This window comes from Ascaphus truei, chromosome 9, assembly GCF_040206685.1.
Source record: "Ascaphus truei isolate aAscTru1 chromosome 9, aAscTru1.hap1, whole genome shotgun sequence".
NCBI lineage: Eukaryota > Metazoa > Chordata > Amphibia > Anura > Ascaphidae > Ascaphus > Ascaphus truei.
The window spans coordinates 59,034,405-59,054,029 of NC_134491.1; the positions used below are offsets into that span (position 1 = coordinate 59,034,405).

At 44.5% G+C, this 19,625-nt stretch overlaps 1 protein-coding gene and 1 long non-coding RNA gene across 3 annotated transcripts in view; one reads left to right on the top strand and one right to left on the bottom strand.

The window, feature by feature from the left end:
• LOC142503113 (uncharacterized) overlaps positions 1-8,222 on the top strand; it is a 45,787-nt gene extending 37,565 nt beyond the window's left edge. For both annotated transcript variants that reach the window (XR_012803941.1, XR_012803940.1), the window contains one exon: positions 7,503-8,222. This is a non-coding gene — a long non-coding RNA (uncharacterized LOC142503113). The remainder of the gene's footprint in view (positions 1-7,502) is intronic.
• Positions 1-19,625, bottom strand: part of LOC142503114 (galectin-3-like) — a 506,920-nt gene that overhangs the window by 325,258 nt on the left and 162,037 nt on the right. The window lies entirely within an intron of this gene.

Genomic DNA, 19,625 nt, shown 5'->3' on the forward strand with positions numbered 1-19,625 from the left:
TCACCTCTGCAAAAGTCCCTCAAATGGACAATATCTCCCCTACGAGACAAGGGTTAATACACAGCCCGCAAGCCGCCCCGCTTTTCACCTCCGCAATAGTTTAATGGTAGGTTTTAATCAGCCTTGCAGACCTTTTTCTGTGACATATCTTACTATATATTTCTGAAAGCGTCATATGTTTCCGTGTCTGTATGTGTCTCCCTGTGTCCCTCCCTGTGTCCCTAGAGGCAATCCCATTGGAACTTGGGCCAGGCCAATGAGATTGCTCCCTTGGCCCGCCCGCCCCCGCACACCTCTCATTGGCCTGAGGCGGAGTGATGGGCCAAAGGAGAGACGGAGAGACACACACATACACACACACCACCACCCCCCACCCCCCTCCCCCATGCTCTCTGCGGCTTTCCCCTCACATAGGCCGCTCCCCCAGCTGACCATCCCCGAGAGTGCTCCCCATGGCTCTCACCACCCATAGGCCACTCCCTCACCCGGCGCTCTCCCTCACCCCCCACCCGCTCACCCCCCCTCGCTCTCCCCCACCCCCGCCCGCTCACCCTTCTCTCCCCCCCTCCCCCCGCTCTCCCCCTTCCCCCCCGCTCTCCCCCCCACTCACCCCCTGCCCCGCTTATCCCCCCTCCCACCCACACACACAGAGCACACTCTCTGCAGCTCTTCCCTCATACAGGCCGCTCCCCGTCCCAGAGGCCGCTCCTCCGGCTGTCTCCGCCTCTCCCCGCGAGAGGCACAGCACATCCTCACCGGAGCATCTCAGCCTCTCCGCTGAGGAGCCTGTAGGAAGAGGAGTGCGGCCATGTGCAAGGTGAGTACATGCAGGGGAATGGGTTATTAAACGCGTCCCTGACTCCCCCTGCCCTTTGCCCCCTCCCTGCCCCCCTACCCTCCCTGTCCCCCCTACCCTCCCTGCCCCCCCTACCCTCCCTGACCCCCTACCATCCCTGCCCACCTGCCTCTTGCCCCCTGCCCCCCTGCCCTTTGCCCCCTGCCCTCCCTCCCCCTGCCCTTTGCCCCCTGCCCTCCCCTGCCCTTTGCCCCCTGCCCTTTGCCCCCTGCCCCCCCTGCCCTTTGCCCCCTGCCCTCCCCTGCCCTTTGCCCCCTGCCCTCCCTCCCCCTGCCCTTTGCCCACTGCCCTCCCCCTGCCCTCCCTCCCCCTGCCCTTTGTCCCCTGCCACTCTCCACCTGCCCCTCCTCCCCCTGCCCCCCCAGCCCTTTGCCCCCTGCCCTTTGCCCCCCCTGCTCTTTGCCCCCTGCCCCCCCTCCCCCTGCCCTTTGCCTCCTGCCCTCCCTCCCCCTGCCCTTTGCCCCCTGCCCTTTGCCTCCTGCCATCCCTCCCCCTGCCCTTTGCCCCCTGCCCTCCCTCCCCCTGCCCTTTGCCCCCTGCCCTCCCTCCCCCTGCCTTTTGCCCCCTGCCCTCCTGCCCTTTGTCCCCTGCCCTCCCTCCCCCTGCCCTTTGTCCCCTGCCACCCTCCACCTGCCCCCCCAGACCTTTGCCCCCTGCCCCCCTAAGCCCTTTGCCCCCTGCCCCCCCAGCCCTTTGCCCCTCCCTGCTCTTTGATCCGCCCCTCCCCTCCCTGACCTTTGCCCCTCCCTGCCCTTTGCCCACTCCGCCCCTCCCTGCCCTTTGCCCCCCTGCCCTTTGCCCTCCCCACCCTTCGACGCCCCTTGGCCCCCCCGCCCTTCCACGCACCTCCCCCCCGCCCTTCCACTCCCCTCCCCCCCCCGCCCTTCCACTCCATGCCCCCTGCCCTTCCACGCCCGGGCAACGCTGGGTATATCAGCTAGTTATATATATATATATACAGGCATACCCCGGTTTAAGGACACGCACTTTAAGTACACTCACGAGTAAGTACATATCGCTCAATAGGAAAACGGCAGCTTACGCATGCGCCTGTCAGCACGTCCTGAACAGCAATACCGGCTCCCTGCCTGTACTGAAGCTGTGTGCAAGCGGGGAGACTATAGAGCCTGTTACACATGCGTTATTTACATCAGTTATGCACGTATATGACGATTACAGTACAGGACATGCATTGATAAGTGGGAAAAAGGTAGTGCTTCACTTTAAGTACATTTTCACTTTACATACATGCTCCGGTCCCATTGCGTACGTTAATGCGGGGTATGCCTGTGTTACATAGTTACATACATGCTCCGGTCCCATTGCATACGTTAATGCGGGGTATGCCTGTGTTACATAGTTACATACATGCTCCGGTCCCATTGCGTCCGTTAATGCGGGGTATGCCTGTGTTACATAGTTACATAAATGCTCCGGTCCCATTGCGTACGTTAATGCGAGGTATGCCTGTGTTACATAGTTACATACATGCTCCGGTCCCATTGCGTACGTTAATGCGAGGTATGCCTGTGTTACATAGTTACATACATGCTCCGGTCCCATTGCGTACGTTAATGCGAGGTATGCCTGTGTTACATAGTTACATACATGCTCCGGTCCCATTGCGTACGTTAATGCGGGGTATGCCTGTGTTACATAGTTAAATACATGCTCCGGTCCCATTGCGTACGTTAATGCGAGGTATGCCTGTGTTACATAGTTACATACATGCTCCGGTCCCATTGCGTACGTTAATGCGGGGTACGCCTGTGTTACATAGTTACATACATGCTCCGGTCCCATTGCGTACGTTAATGCGAGGTATGCCTGTGTTACATAGTTACATACATGCTCCGGTCCCATTGCGTACGTTAATGCGGGGTATGCCTGTATTTATATATATATAAACCAACGTTTCGGTCCTCCACACGGGACCTTTCTCAAGGTGATGTTTTTATCCTACACGGGTTGCTTAGCAACCAATCGGCTTTAAATACCAGGAATTTTGTCCATTCAGTATCAGCCCTTTGAAAAAGTCGCCCTCTGGTGACGAAACGCGTCAGGGAATCCAATTTGCGCAATTAAGTCATCACGTCGCTGCGCATGCGCACGAGGCAGCTTTGGAGCGCATGATTGATCCGGCAGCCATTGAAGTGAAGGAGGCGTTTTTCTGACACACATGGACTGAATTCTCTCTGCGAATTACACCACGGTCCTCCTGTGAATAATATCATCTCCATACAGCCCTGAGGGAGCCAAGAACTGTGGACGTTTACAATACAGAACCGTATGGTGGTGAATTATTCACACAATGTTTTAATTGATTTATACTCTTGTGAGTGTTATTCTTTCCCCCCTCCTCTCCCTTCCTTTTTTATTATTAAATCAACAGTATTATGCTATGGGGCGTGCGCTCTCTCTTCTTTTTCTTTTTTAGGTAATCTTGGATGTGGTTCATCCTTATTGAGAGCAACCGAAGACCCCCCACACCAGCATCAATTATCCACATGTTTTATGGACTGATTTAAAAAGGACTGGTTGGACTCTTTTCCTTTACGTTTTTTGCACTTTTCACATATTTTATGTATATGTTGTGAAGTTTTGTGTGATACATTTTTATTAATAATTCATATGTTGTTTATAAGTAATTACACTTTGCATTTTTACACTTAAGTTCACTATATTCTATTAACACTTTAGTCAGTATTTTAATTTTTCACTATTAATACTGTGGCGCTACAATTTTTGTTTTTATATATATATATATATATATATATATATATATATATATATATATATATATATATATATATATAAACCATAATACTGAGTTAAGTTATGGTGAGTAAAAAAAGTGACAAAAACCCTCCACAGGAAAGCAAATATGCAAATATAGCTGTATGCTCATCTGCATGTCTTAGGCAGGTCTGCAACCCCGCCTTTCCCCATTATCACCCAGCATACAGCACTTCCACTGCAGCAAGGGATTCTGGGAAATGACATGCAAATGAGCACACAGTGTCACTTTTTGCCTCAATAACCATTTTTAACATGGTTCCCTATAGGCTTAAGCTTGCTGCATGGTCACAGCTTTGAGCACAGCCAGGGTTAAGGTGCATACCCAGAAAACCACCCACAGACAGCTGTTTCGACCTTGATGGGTCTCATCAGTGTGGGGTTGATTTTACTGGGAATGCAAGAGAGGCTATGGGATAGGCTAAACCATAATACTGAGTTAAGTTATGGTGAGTAAAAAAAGTGACAAAAACCCTCCACAGGAAAGCAAATATGCAAATATAGCTGTATGCTCATCTGCATGTCTTAGGCAGGTCTGCAACCCCGCCTTTCCCCATTATCACCCAGCATACAGCACTTCCACTGCAGCAAGGGATTCTGGGAAATGACATGCAAATGAGCACACAGTGTCACTTTTTGCCTCAATAACCATTTTTAACATGGTTCCCTATAGGCTTAAGCTTGCTGCATGGTCACAGCTTTGAGCACAGCCAGGGTTAAGGTGCATACCCAGAAAACCACCCACAGACAGCTGTTTCGACCTTGATGGGTCTCATCAGTGTGGGGTTGATTTTACTGGGAATGCAAGAGAGGCTATGGGATAGGCTAAACCATAATACTGAGTTAAGTTATGGTGAGTAAAAAAAGTGACAAAAACCCTCCACAGGAAAGCAAATATGCAAATATAGCTGTATGCTCATCTGCATGTCTTAGGCAGGTCTGCAACCCCGCCTTTCCCCATTATCACCTATAGGGAACCATCTTAAAAATGGTTATTGAGGCAAAAAGTGACACTGTGTGCTCATTTGCATGTCATTTCCCAAAATCCCTTGCTGCAGTGGAAGTGCTGTATGCTGGGTGATAATGGGGAAAGGCGGGGTTGCAGACCTGCCTAAGACATGCAGATGAGCATACAGCTATATTTGTATATATATATATATATATATATATATATATATATATATATATATATATCACTTGTGAGCACATTCACATGTCTGCAACCCTGCCTTTCACCATTGTCACCTAGCATACAATGCTTCCACTGCAGCAAGGGATTCTGGGAATTGACATGCAAATGGACACACAATGTGTCCATTACTAAATATATATATATATATACACTATTGTGTTCCTTTTCTTTTGCCTTCTGAGAAATGTCTTCCAGAGACTTCTCGAGGGAGAACTATCTACATTTTAGAACAACCTTCCACTACTTCCAGAAATGATGTGCCATGATGTGTGTGCTTAAAACCACACTGGAGCTTTGTAATCGCTCCCACATATTTACAAATCTTGGAGTCTTACATATTTTATCTATACAGTGCTGGGGGTCCGGTGACCCCACAATTCGGCTGGAACTACAGCACTTCTGCTTCATGTGATCACTCCAGGAGCAATCACATGATGGCGCCAAGCCTCGGATGTCGAAAAAAGAAATCGAGGGTTCCATTTCGAAAAGCCTGACGCTTTCTTTAGCGTGGTCTGTCTGAACAATTAGAAAGTTCCTATGTTGTACAAGTTATGTTGTATGGGCACTATACGGGTTTAAACAAGTGGTTTTCAACCTTTTTTTGGTTAAGGAACCCTATAATTAAATTGTGAAAATCTGTAGAACACCCAACCTTCTCTAATGGTGCGTCTGAGATCAGATGCATTGTAAGGAACCCCAACCCTCTCTAATAGCACATCTGAGATCAGATGCATTGTAAGGAACCCCAACCCTCTCTAATAGCGCGTCTGAGATCAGATACATTGTAAGGAACCCCAACCCTCTCTAATAGCGCGTCTGAGATCAGATGCATTGTAAGGAACCCCGACCCTCTCTAATAGCGCGTCTGAGATCAGATGCATTGTAAGGAACCCCAACCCTCTCTAATAGCGCGTCTGAGATCAGATGCATTGTAAGGAACCCCAACCCTCTCTAATAGCGCGTCTGAGATCAGATGCATTGTAAGGAACCCCAACCCTCTCTAATAGCGCGTCTGAGATCAGATGCATTGCAAATTCTTCTTTATTTGGTACCATTTTACAATGACCTGGAACTTTTAGGGAATCGTTTAGGGACGCCCGGGATCACAATGGTTCCTCTGTTGAAAAACACTGATATAAACTATTCTGCAGCATTAAATAGATTGCCTATATATCACAAGACACATTCAAAAAAGTATTTATGAAAACATTTATGGGGATGTTATAGATTTTAGTGCACTCTTTTTGCATTCTTGGAAGTAACATTGTGACCATCCTGCAGCATCAGAGCTCCTGGATCAATTAACTGAACAAAAATGTAGCTGTGTGACTTTAAGGTGTTTTTTTTATATTTTTTACATATACATCTTTATGGTTAAATACAATTTTTTTATAGGGGTGCTATAGATCAGGGGTGCTCAACTCCAGTCCTCAAGACCCCCAACAGATCAGATTTTCAGAATATCCCAGCTTCAGCACAGGTGGCACAATCAGAGGCTTAGACAAAGACTGAGCCTCTGATTGAGCCATCTTGTGCTGAAGCAGGGACTGATTGAGCCACCTGTGCTGAAGCAGGGACTGATTGAGCCACCAGTGCTGAAGCAGGGACTGATTGCACCACCTGTGCTGAAGCGGGAATATCCTGAAAACCTAACCTGTTGGGGGGGCTTCAGGACTGGAGTTGAGCGCTCTTGTTATATATCCTTTTACTTATTTATAAAAATGAGCACAGTGCCAATAGTCACACGTGAGTGAAAAAACTCCTGGTAACTGTTAGTTACATTTGCAAAGATGACCATTTTTAAAGATGATTGTATATTACTTTATATCAATAGACTAATGTGATCAGCTCGAGAAAATACAAGCACAGGCACTTGTTTGGCATTTTTGTTTCCATCCTGACAAAGTGGACATACACACGTGTGGTGCATCACATTCATTAGCGACGTTTATGTACCATTAAAGCATTGTTCTATTGTTTGTTTATTTTGACAAATCACATTTCTGGCCCAAGTGAGTCATTAGAAAATCAAAGCACCCCAACGCTCACCCTCACAAAATGGAGCTGTCAGCACTCATCTGCAGCTTAACTAAAATGGCAGAATGTCCGTCCTGACTGGGAATCAGCGTGGGTCAGCGACTGCTTTCATTCAAGCCGCTGCCGATTGACGGACAGAGAAATCTGTTGTTAAACATCGGATTAAAGCCCCCATTAGAACCGTGCAAACATAGAAAATAAAACATCAAACAGCGGCGCATTCAGTAGGCCCCATAATGAAGCCAAATCCTGTTGGAGTCAGGTGATAACAGTATCCTTTTTATCCTTTTGTAAAACCTTAAGAGTATCTAATCCTGGTGAGTGTAGGGCCTAGCTCTTTAATCAAAGAGCGAAACCACAGAGACCATTGCTTATGGTTGATGTTTTGACAAGCTTTTGGCATTTGCACTCTTGATTGATGTCCTTAAAATACTTTCATGCTTTGTGTCAACAAAATGGCTACCAGACTTCTTTTTTTTTTTTTTTTTACAATGCTATTATATACTTGAACATCAGTGGTGTGCAAAGGAAGCTGTCATGGTAATCATCCATCACGGGAATCATCTTTCTGTGAACAAGGTATGGCAACCATGTGACCCGTTTCTTCTTCTTCTCCCACAGAGAGTCATTTGAAGTTGGAGATTCACCAAGTACGTGTCCAATTTCAAGCAGCAGCCCCTGCGAGTCACTCTGTAGGGAAGACGCGGAAAGTCTGAGGCAGTGGTTGGGGGATCCTGACTGATAGATGGCCACGGGGCCTGCCTCATACATTCTGAAGTGAACCTTTAGCACAAGCCAACAGGCTGTATCGGATTTTAAACAGCACCTCAAGGCAAATGACATCAGTACAAGACAATATAACGTAATCATGCATCTGCTGCCACCACTGCTGAGGTATACCCGTTTAGAAATTAAAGGGTTAAGCAGTGACAGGGGATTTAGATCTCTCATATATTTCTACTTAAAGGCCCAATTGGCTAAATCAGATTCTCTGGCATCTGGTATATATCAGGGGCTTTGGCATGTGTTGTTTGGGGTTTGCGAACAGTGGATGCCGGAATTTCTTTTAACGCCAACCAAATCCTAAAGTACACAGTTATTACTGAACTCGCGAGTAAATGGATTAAAATCCTTTTTTTTTTTAACATATGATTTGCAGAAGCTCTAAAGGTTAAAAGCACCTGTTAAGGCACCCTACCAGTGTATATGTACTGCAAGGGTGCTCAGCATCAATCCTCAAGACCACCCAACAGGTCAGGTTTTAAGGATATCCCAGCTTCAGCACAGGGGGCTCAATCAGTCCCTGCTTCAGCACAGGTGGCTCCATCAGTGGCTCAGTCTTTGACTGAGCCACCTGTGCTGAAGCAGGGACTGATTGAGCCACCTGTGCAGAAGCTGGGATATCCTGAAAATTTCACCTGCTGGTAGCACTTGAGGACTAGAGTTGGCTACCCCTGGTTTAATGCTATGCCACCCTCACTCCCTCCCCTCCCCCTGTGATCTCCCCCAATGTGTAGATGTACCCCCGTCCCTTTTTCTTTTCTGTACCTTCCCCCAATTACCCTGCAAATATGTTAATAAAATGTTGTTAATACAAAACAATAGCTGGGTGTCCTTATCCTAGGCATTATGTTCTAAAATATTATAATGAAACAAATTGGGATCTAAAATGCTTTTTTCGGATTCGTTCGGGCATGCAAGACCCGGGCAATGAATATGTTGAGGTTTATTGCCATGTGAAAATGGACGCCATTCTCGCAGTTCAATGAGTAGGTCCTTTGAGTGAACATCCATAAGTCTGATTACTTATTCACGAGGCAAACAAGATGAACAGCAAACCCACTTTTTAAAGCGGCTATACAATCGCTTTTATTTATTTTGTAACCGTTTAAAAAAAACAAAAACAAAAAACGTGATTGACGCAGGGGTTCCCTGGAACTGAACCCCATTCTTTTCAGCTCTCTGCTTTCGGAGCTACTTACGTATGCGGTGCTGGTAGCCGCTCCGCTCAGCTACCAGGGTTCACATTATGGTGGCATTTTGAAACTTCAGCGCCCTGCAGGCCATTAGGAAGCTGTGACATCATCAGGTTCGGCTTCCTATTGGCCAACGCGACGCGGGAGCTTTAAACTTTAAAGCCCCACCCAGAGCAGCTACCGGCGCCCGCTACGGAAGTAGGAGGTCCCCAGGGTTCAGCACCATATACCCCCTGCTTCAATCCTGTTTGAAAGAACGTTGATTGCCTCTTTAAAGTGCTCATTGTAACTCAAAACAAATGAAATTCTAAGAAAGTCATGAGAAACATTTGAAAGGCTTTTTAAAACCTATTAAAATTATAACTGCCAGTAGTTCACTCTTGTCCAATACAATTAACACAACCTTTTAAAATTAATACTTGAACCTCATCGTTGCCACAATACTATCTAACCGCGGAACACTCGGGTTTTTAAGCCGTTAAAGTTCTGTTCAGGTTATTGGGTACTTTTGGCCTAATTTATATATAGTGTGTATGTTTTCCCCCCAAAGAAAAACAGATGGTATCTCTTAACATGTTTCTTTTGTGATTTCATTTTTGTTTGGAGATTTCATTTGCACACCGCATTCTTTTGAAAAGACAGCAAAACAGTGTTTTTAACTTGTCATCGCGTTGGAAATGAATTTGCGCTGGGTACACTATGAACAAGTTCTGAGCACAAGTTTCAAGGGCTTCTTGTTTATAATATATATGTGTACTTATTGAGTACATATGGTAACGATCATTCTGTACCCAAAAATTCTATAACTGCATATAATTATCTGTGTTTCATGATTCCCGTCACTCAATTCATCTCAGTCACTGAGTGAGGATTATTATTGTTTTAGTTTCATGTTCCATGTAATGTTATATTTTCTTAGAGAATGTTGTACTGATTTCACATTACTACCCGTGTCTAAAGGATTCTTATTCTGAATGGGACAGAAGGTGCTGTGCATGAAGACTTAGCAACGTTTAGTAAATACGGCCCTCTATATTTTTTAACATACCATTACAAAAATGATGCAACTTTAGGGTAATTATAATATAGTCAAAGAAGCACAGAAAACACGTGTTTTGAGTAAAAAAAATTAACAGTTTGTTATCAAAGGGAAATTAAGGCTCAATTTCTAAACGGTGCTAAATCATTGCAGACTGTAAGTGCCATTTAGTTTAGTAGGGACTTAAGGTTTATTAAGGGTTAACAGCAGTTAAGAACTTTTGGCCTAAATGCTTTGTGTATCACTTAAAGTCTATGATTTTATCCTTGATATATTGAAGGTTCTAATTTTGGTAACCACATGTTTTTTAATGGTGCAAGAATGAACTCCATCCCAAAATAGAAACCCCCCAGTTGTATCTGTACATTATACCCCACCCCTATAATGACAATGCTTGCTGTTCAAGGACTGCACTCTTACTATTAGATCAGGGGCGCTCAACTCCATTCCTCAAGCCCCCCCAACAGGTCAGGTTTTCAGGATATCCCAGCTTCAGCACAGGTGGCTCAATCAGAGGCTCAGTTGAAGACTGAACCTCTGATTGAGCCACCTGTGCTGAAGCAGGGATTGATTGAGCCACCTGTGCTGAAGCAGGGACTGATTGAGCCACCTGTGCTGAAGCAGAGACTGAAGACCTGATCTGTTGGGGTTGGGGGGGGGGGGGGCTTGAGGACAGGAGTTGAGCACCCCTGCATTAGGGCACTCTTCCTCCCACCACAACATAATAATATCCCATCTCAACAAGAGAAACGCCCGGCTTTCCACAACGATATATGATATTTGAATGCGGCCATTTTGCCGTGACTGGCGTTTAGCGGCAACTCACCTCGCCGCAGGGACATTTATCCGCCAAGGTAAGCCCCTAACCTAACCCTTTACCCTAAAAAAAACCCCTAATACGCTATCCCTTATCCCAATTCCTTAACCTAAAACCCCTTACCCTAATTCACTACCCATTTAGACCTAAACCCTTACCCTAAATCCCCTATCCTTAATCCTCTACCCTAACCACTAAATCCCCTTACGTTAACAGACCTTATTGGTGAAACAGCCGGTGGCTGCGTGTCCAGCGGTGAAGAGGCTGCGGCGAAGGGACCATTGGCGGCCAAATCCGGACGCCAAATTGGCCAACTTAATCTATGGGGCTTATTCTGTAAACTCCGTTAGCGCTGTACCGAGCGATCTGCACGGAAAGCCCCATTGACTTGAATGGGGCTTACAGAATAAGCCCCTATGACTGTTGTACCTTTAGAGAAATAGTGCATAGGAGCTGCCACCACGTATGGTCTTGGCAGAATACATGGTCCAAATGGTCCTTTTCTGCCATCAGTTTCAAGGTCTACTGTATCTGCAGCTATGAAAAACATTTATCAAATATCTTACCAGGAAAACAAATAATTGGGATGTCCCGATAAAAGTAGGAGGGGATTTTTTTCCCTTCTTCTTAAAGCCATACTTTATTGTTAATAAAGAAAAGAGAAGTGCAGAACGACATCAAAGTTTCAGCCTGGAGAAAATGACATTTTTCTCTAAATATATTTGCATTTATATTTGCATTTATTTGAGCTGAAGGAGTGGCTCAGGGAGTAAAGAAACTAACTGTCAACAATGAACACAGAGTTTGAATCAGCGGAATAAAGAAACTAACTGTCAACAATGAACACAGAGTTTGAATCAGCGGAACCTGGTTCAATTCCCGGTGTCGGCTCCTTGTGACCTTGGGCAAGTCACTTTATCTCCCTGTGCCTCAGGCACCAAAATCATAGATTGTAAGCTCATGTGGGCAGGGACAGTGTCTGTTAATATTCCTGTGTATTGTGCACTACACTGTAACTGTGAAGCGCTTTGAATCCCATTGTGAGAAAAGTGCTATATGAAACACAGTTATTATTATAATATAGAACACCCCATAAAGGTGTCTGTTTAACAAGCACTATGCAAATGACTTATAGAGTAATTAACTCTCTTAAATTCGTCCTCTATCCTATGTAGATTTGTGAGCACTTTGGTTTGGTGTCAATTTATAAAAGCTGCCTACCCAATTGTAAGATACTAGTTATTTTAACCCTTTTTGCTGGTAAAAGGACCTGCTATACATCACTTGTTTCTCTGGCTGTGAAAGGGTTAAGTTTGTTGCATTTTCAGCTGAATAAAATAGCTACTGCCAACATTAAAGGAGAAATCCAAGTGGACGATTACATTTTTTTTTTATAAACATAGGATTGAAGCAGGGGGGTCTCCAGAGCTGACCCCCATTATTTTCAGCTCTGGGGGCCCCCTGCTTCCGGAGATTCTTACCTCTGTATTGGGTGCAGGTAGCCACTCTGGCTCGCTAGCAAGTATCACGTACGGGCCGCTTTTCAAAGCTCTTGCACCTTGTGGGCCAATAGGAAGCCGTGATGTCATTGGCCGACATGACGCGGGAGATTTAAAACAGAAAAGGGGGAGCTCGAACCCTGCAGTGCACGGACGCTATGGCATTTTGACACCTTCTTTAATTAAAGTTGTTGGTGGATGCTAGATTCCACACGTCACTTTTAATCACTATTCTTTTTATTTTGTTCTCTGCTTTTATTTCTTTTTTTTTTTGTCTTTTCAAAAAAAAAAAAAAAAACGAGCAAGAGGTAACAGAAAAGAAAATAAGGGGTGTAGGGGGTACAGACTGATAACATCAATAGCGGAAAATAAGCATACATCATTAAGAACTGAGAAAGGAACAAAAAAAATTATCCGAGTGATAAATCTTCCTAAAATTATATAAATAAACCGTAGAAATAAAAAAGCCAAACAAAAAAAATAAGTCCATAGGGCTGGAGGTTGAATTTGGGTTAAATCACTCTATGCAAAGGGCTTAGCATGGGTTATGCCCTGACTCCTGTTTCATTCATAATAGCACAGGTATGTGTGTTAAAATTATGACAATAGACCCTGAATTCCTTAGAATAATAAAAAAATCACGTGTTCCAATTACACTTGATTTCTCTGCACTTTCACAGCCTGATAATAAAGAGGACGCAAAATCGGAACTTGGTATCAGCGCCAATTATTTGTTTTCTATCCTGGTTTACTTTCTGTTTAATTAGATGTAAGAAGTCAAAATACAGAGATCAGAGCCTACCATTCACATGTGCCATGCGTGTGCCTAAGTTTGAATACCAAGGGCAAGCCTCATGCTCACAGGTGGTCTGAATTTTCCTATAGCTGGTTCTGTAAGCAGATTCAATATTTCATAAGTACTGCTCCATCTCATGCCTTACTTTATTGACACCACATGGAAGTCAGGAAATTGGTTCTTTCTGGGAACAGTTTGCAGAAATATGCAGCCTGTCAGCCCCTTCCTCGTGGGGTGCATTAACAGCAAGGCTCACAATTTCAAGTAATGAACCTTCTCCAGATGTTTGCAGCAAGTCCAGCTCCAACATTTCCCCCTAAAAGATGGACTTGACAAGATGGATTATTTTGGGGGATATGTTATCATAAAACTATAAATAGTAGCCCTGCTTACCATAGTGAAAGCTACGGCAGGATGACCGATGGCTCAGTGCATAGGTCCTGATTCACTCCGTTAGCTTACTTAAGGTGAGGTTAAGTATTCAGTGAGCAAAATACATGATGTAAACCTGCATTTACATTTATGGTGTTTTTAATTGCTGTTATTCCAAACAATGCACCAATAAACCTAAATTATATTATATGTATTTTACACGTTTAAGTTCTCGCATTTCCCAAGTATTTCAGGTGCTCACAGGTATCCCACCTAACCTAACCTATCATCTATGTGTAGCTTTGTAAATCTCTCTCCCTCCTTTAACTCCCTACCATGAGCTCAATGATGGCCTTATACATTTGCATATAATTATTTCACTGAATAAGGCGTTAACTGTGGGGAAATAGTATCCGTTCCTGTTTTGGGTAATGTAACGGCGTTTTGCCCTGATTTAATGGTGCGTGTTGGGGCATCTGGGCCGTAGTGAATTCTGCATCCCAAAAGTTGGAGTTTGTCATTAGAATAACTTTAAAAGCAACATGTACAATGTATCATGATAAGATGACCTTCTAATGCAGCATGTTTACATACAATGCATCGAGGTCACATCCAGAGGTGGGCAATGCCCTCAGTGATCTTTGGCCTCGATGCACTAAACTCTGTTGACGTCAACATCATTTAACATTAACGCTGTACTCTCTTCTGTAAAGAGGATAGTGGTAACTATAATGGACGTTATGTTATTTAAGTCATAGTGAAGCTTGGCGTTACTCCCATACAGACCCAGACTTTTTTGTCTCCGCTGCTAATTTACGCTCCAGGCGACCTGTTTCTACCTTCTATCTTATTTCCCACTTGCTCTCCACATCCATTGTAACCAAAGATCCCTCTTACAAACACTGCATATAATATTTTCTTTCTGTATTTCTGCCATACCCCATGAAGGACCCTGAGAGGTTGGAAAGCTTGTTACATATCAACTACTTGTTGGTCCATTAAAAGGTAGCATACCCCCTCCTCCCTTTCCCTCCTTTGTTATTACATATAGACCCTGTAATAGGCTTCTGCTGTCTCGTGTTGGGGTACAGCCCCAGTTAGGCACTATTTCCCTCTCCTCTCTGTCTTCACTTGATGTGAAGAAGATAAGACTTTTTTGAACTCGCTTATTTATCGATCCTTTCCTTCTGTTTTAAGTGTGTGGTGCCAGCTGGAGTATAAGCAGGAAATCCCAAAGCTGCTTTACTGTATAACAATATGAGTATATGTGGCCTCCTAATGCACCTAGATACTGCTTCGTTTTTTCCTGATTAGTTTTTTTATTTGTTGCCGGTTGTCGGGACAGCCGAGCACAACGTTTTGTGGGACACAGCCCCTTCATCAGGTTGATTTATAGGATTTATGTTGACCTGATGAAGGTTCCGTGCCCCTCGACACATTGTGCTGCGCTGCCAGGATGATCTGCAATAAATACAAAAACCATGAGAAACTAAAGTATCTACGTGTATAAGTGCGGCGAAGACCACGTGCACTCATGATTTCTCTTTTCAGGACTTGAGCTAATGCCCTATTTCAGTGTCTGCATAGAAGTAAGGCCAAGACTCACACCTACAATAACGTGATGTTAAACCTATTCTAATGAGATGCAGTACAGATGCTGTTTTTGCATTTAACATTGTATTACTATGTTAATTCAGGGAACATACGCCTGTTCCTGTTTTAGGTAACATTATGTTCCCTGAATTAACTGAGCTTAGTGCATATGGGCCAGTGTTTGATACAGTGTCAGGGGTGCGGCCCCCCTTACCTGTTCCCCAGCGTCTTCTGATATCACGAAGTCATGATGTAGCAGCATCATTTGCCGCCACGTTGCCATGGCGATGCGTTGCCAGAAGCCGCCCTGGACTAGGTGAGTGAGTTACAGAGGCCTCACGCACGCTCCCCCGGCATTTAATTTAAATGCTTTAGGGAAGAGCCTCTATAAGTGCTACGCCGCCCAACCCCCCCCCCCCCCCCCAGTTTGCACACCCTTGCAGTAAGAGAAATATATGTAAATATTCACTGGAAAAAAATATATATTTTTGATCATATGAAGAACTTCGCTCCCTTTTTTGCAAATAGTAGGTGTCGTGTTTGTTTGGGGCAATAAGAGGAAATACTTGATTCACATAACACAATGGAACATACCATTTATTACAACTCTTGACATCATTTCCAACTGTTTTTATAGCAAATAAGTGGCTGGGAGGGTCTCGGTGACCTGGAATCGAGCTTGTTATACTTAGGAATCTGGCGTTGCATGTATCAAACGCGAAAACAAAATTATTCCATGTGTTGCAAGTGCTAAAAGATGGGACAGTAAATAACAAAAGGGCAGCGTGGCAGTTATGTTGTGCAATGTGGCCTGTTTATGTGCAGATGTTAGTGCGTTTATCTGTTTAGTAAACAATACAAAACATTGCAAATGATCCAAAGCAGGATTCATGGTTACACTTGAAACTGGATCACACTGCTTTAATTCCTTCAACTGCAAGGGGTTCTCAACTCCAGTCCTCAAGGGCCATCAACAGGTCAGGTTTTCAGGATATCTCGGCATAATAATAATAATTGCATGTTCTTGTATATTGCTGCTAGTTGTACGCAGCACTTTACAGAGACATTTTGCAGGCACAAGTCCCTGCCCCAAGGAGCTTACAATCCATGATTTTGGTGCCTGAGGCACAGAGAGATAAAGGGGCCTATGCAGAGAGCAGCGCTATTTCGAAATTCGCCATTTTTTGGAGAAAATCGCGCAGAAAGCAGCAGAAAATGGCGAGTTCCGAAAAACGCGCCAATTTTTCTTTTCTCTTTGTAAAACTCGCCTCGCGGCTGGCGAGAACCTCAATCTCGTCAGTTTTAAAAATATCCGTATGCAGAGAGGCGCGAACGGCATCTAGCGGCTGTTCGCGCCAATAAAATGGCGCGATTGTCTCCTTTTTGCCTCGCCAGAAAAAACTGGCAAGAAGCTGCCGCTCGCGGCCATTGCAAAGGGAAAAAAAAGGCGCAAATTTGTTTTTACACGTTTCTGAAGCGCGCATCTCGCCAATTTAAACTCGCCACACGCATCCATGTTAAACATAGCAGAATTCGCACTTTTCTGCATATGGAGAATAAAACTCTCCAAAAAAGCTACTTTTTAATAAATTCGCCAATTTTAAAATTCGCTGCTCTCTGCATAGGCCCCAAAGTGACTTGCCCAAGGTCACAAGGAGCCGACACCGGGAATTGAACCAGGCTCCCAAACTCTCACTGCCAGTCAGTGTCTTTACTCACTGAGCTGCTCCCTCTCCCGCATCAGCACAGGAGGCTCAATCAACATCTGAGTCACTGATTGAGCAACCGGCGCTGCAGCAGGGATATCGTGAAAACCTGGCCTATTGGTGGCCCTAGAGGACTGGAGGTGGCCACTCCTGTTCTCCTGACTGATCATTTAGTGGGTTCTACCCGTGTTTCTCATAAGATTAAAAATGTAAAGTGAGATTCAGTTTAGCCTTGACGTTTTTTTCATCCTTCCTTTACAAACCAGATCCCGCAGCAATCGAAACTATTTGAATTGTTAGCTTCCATGAAGGCTCAAATTCATTTGCACACGCACATCACTTTGACTAACTGGATTGCTATTTTAGAAATAATATTTCTGGTCCAGTTTTATAAACATGTTAAAGCATTGCATTTTAAATTATTTTTTTATTTTTTATTACAGGATTGAAGCAGGGGGTCTCTGGAGCAGAACTGTGTTCATTTAATCTCTGGAGACCCTTGATTCCAGAGATACTTACCTCCGTAGGGGGTGCCAGTATTCACGTGTAGTTTAAATGTCCCGGTTACGCTGGCCAATAGGAAGCCGCGACGGGTGATGTCACGGCTTCCTATTGGCCGGCGTGATGCGGGACATTTATAGCCGTCATTATGTTAGGCACACAGGGGCCTATGCAGAGAGTTGCGGTCCGTAAATTCGCCGTGGTAATAAAATCGCCAATTTTGGCACGTTTTAGTTAGCCGTATGCACATAAGTCCGATTACCTTGTTGACATAGATTTATAAATCTGCCGTTTTTTTCTGGCGTTTACTTTTGCTGATACATTCGCCATTCTGGTGTGCCGTAATGGCGAGAATCTGTAAACGTTGTTCCTGAAATACCACGTTTCCTTCGACATGGCGAACAGATGCGAGTTTCACCTTCTCGCCAACAATTATCCGCTTTTTTATATCCGCCAAAAAAACACGCCGATGTCATACCCATCTCGCCACATTTGCGCACCTTTCTGCATACCTATACCCACTTTTGGCGACATCATGGAGATTACTTCGCTCTCGGACCTCTCTGCATAGGCACCACAGTTCCCTGACTGCAGATATTGGCACAGCTATGGAGGTAGGTATCTCTGGAAGCAGGGGGTCCCCGGATCTAATATTAACACAGTTCAGCTCAGGAGTCTCCACTGCTTCAATCCTGTTATAAAGAATAAAAATGTAAATTGAAACACAATGCAGCCTGTTCTGCTGCTTCAACACCAGCGTTTTCCTTTGCTCATGCATTACATCCACCAGGTAGTCTGCCAACTCATTTTAGGGAGTTGGCCTCTGAATACCCTACAGATGACACTGATCAATTGAAAAAAGGGCTATTTTTCACTGTGGCTTGTCTAAAATAAATACAACATAAAAATTGCGGAATGCATGAGTTCACCTACCTTAAACTGCTCTGGGTTTCCACACTCAACACGTTTTCAATTAGTTCCAACTGTAGGCCAGGGGGCCGATAAAACAAGCTTCTTTGCAATATTATAGGCTTTTACAAACGTGTGTTAAAAAGGTGTGCTGTGAAATGCATTGCTAGCATTTTTTGGCTGTAGCAACAGTGTGTGTTGGGATATTCTGCGAACATGTTCTGCATATTGTTACCCTACACCAGGGGTAGCCAACTCTAGTCCTCAATAGCTATCAACAGGCCAGGTTTTCTGTATTTCCCTGCGTCAGCGCAGGTGGCCCAATCAGTCCCTGCTTCAGCACAGGTGGCTCAATCAGTCCCTGCTTCAGCACAGGGGGCTAAATCAGTAGCTCAGTCTTTTACTGTCATTCCCTGCTTCAGCAAAGGTGGCTCAATCAATGGCTCAGTCTTTGACTGAGCCACTGATTGAGCCACCTGTGCTGAAGCAGGGATATTCAGAAAACCCTGACCTGTTGGTAGCCCTTGCAGACTGGAGTTGGCTACCCCCTGCCCTAGACCTTAACTCTGCAGTTATTAATGGGGGAAATAAATCAAGGAGATCATCAAGTTCAGATGTGCCTCCCTGCAGAGAATTCATCCCATTAGCAGCTTTATATAAAAGAAAGGAAAACGCTTTAAGCAGTGTATAGCTCCTCTGATTATTACCATTAAGGTAATAAAACCGTACTTCTGGCACTCATCACAGAACTAACACCTATATTAAATCAGGACACAGGTTTGCTTTAACGCACAACATCGTAATGCCAAAAAAACAAGACAGGAAAGGCACTTTCTGAAATCTGCACCAGGCGGGTATCCTGAACAGTTTGAAATCCCCAATATTCCTGGAAACAGCTGTACAAATATATACTGACACCAGTGCTAAATCAGGGAGCACGAGGGATTTAGGAAAAGCAACTGCATCTAGAAGTGTAAAAAGTACCGATTTTTACTTTTACAAATGTAATCAGCGTGTATCTACTGCATTGCAGCTGTTATGTTCATAGGCTAATGGAATGGAGTCATATTGGGGTCAATGCCTGTTTCAGACCAGCGTAAACATAGAATGGGCCATATTTAAAGCAGCTATACGGGTTAATTTTTTATTTATTTTTAATTATTAGTGGACTGACTAGGAGGGGAGAATCAGGTAAAGCTGCCCCTAAACGCAAGGGTCTACGATGAAGAAAACCTGCAAAAGTTGGATGCTAAAGGCAAAAAAATCCTAGTCAAGGGAAAGTAACACGTAGAAGGGAGCCAAGCACACCAAACAGTAGAAAAAGCAAAGTATAGCAAAAAAAAAGTCATTTAATGACTAAAGAGTCAGAGTTGCATCCAACGTTTCGGTGCACATGCACCTTCATCAGGGATCCCTGATATCATTAAATTACCTTTTTTTTTTGCTATACTTTGATTTTTTTATATTACTGGATTGAAGCAGGGGGTCTTTGGAGCTGAACTGTGTTCATTTCAGCTCCGGGAACCCCCTGCTTCC